Consider the following 969-nt stretch of genomic DNA (forward strand, 5'->3'; position numbering starts at 1 on the left):
TAAATTCCAAGCTTGGCCTAAATTGACTATCATAGGGTACAATGCTGTATGATACAATAGAATCAATACAGTAACTAAATGAAAAGGTAGGAGAGTCTGGCCAGAAGTTTAGTAATAAAGTCACAATTTATAAAAAACAAACAAACAAAAAATAAAACAAGGTAGGTGCTTGTGCTACTGAGCTACATCCCCAGCCCCTATCATTCCTTTTTATAGTGAAGCAATTTGGCATTGTATGGATGTACCAAATATTGTTTATCTATTTATCTGATAATGGATATTTGGGTCTTTATACATATTGGCTGTTATAGCAAATGGTATGTGAACATTTACATATTTCTGTGTGAACATATGCTGTGTTTGTTTTCAATACTGGATAGTGAAACAAGGTCTTCCACATCCTAGGTAAGCATTCCTCCCCTAAACTACATCACCAAAGATCATAAGCTTTGCAATCTCTTGGATACATAGATGACTTGGGATGGAATTGCAGAATCATATGTAATTCTGCACTTAACTTGTTGAGAAAATTCCAAACTATTTTACACAATTCTTCACAATTTTCATGTCCAGAGCAGGTGACCTATGGCCCTGCTGCCATTACAGTCTGAGTCTTCACCCTCCCTGCACCCAGTGCAGACAGGAGATCCTCACTCAAAAGGCCCGCAAACTGCTCTTACTGACATCTGTGTGTGGGCCCCCCTGTGTGTGCCTGGTGCTGAGTGAGGCACAGGAGCAAGTGCTCCACGAGCTGCTGCAACTTCAATTCAGGTCTGGGCTTTACTTGTTCCCTGACCTCCTGGAGGTCACAGGCACAGGTGGTCCATGATCACCACCAGTACATCTTGTGTCTAGCTCCTGTGTGCATCCTGAGCTGCCTGGAGACACAGAATCAGATGATCCACAAACTGTTGACCCTGAAACTTGTGTCTGGTTTGCCTGTACCCTGAACTGCCTGGGGACACTGGT

Source organism: Chinchilla lanigera, unplaced genomic scaffold, assembly GCF_000276665.1.
Source record: "Chinchilla lanigera isolate Chin_1 unplaced genomic scaffold, ChiLan1.0 scaffold00036, whole genome shotgun sequence".
Taxonomy (NCBI): Eukaryota; Metazoa; Chordata; class Mammalia; order Rodentia; family Chinchillidae; genus Chinchilla; species Chinchilla lanigera.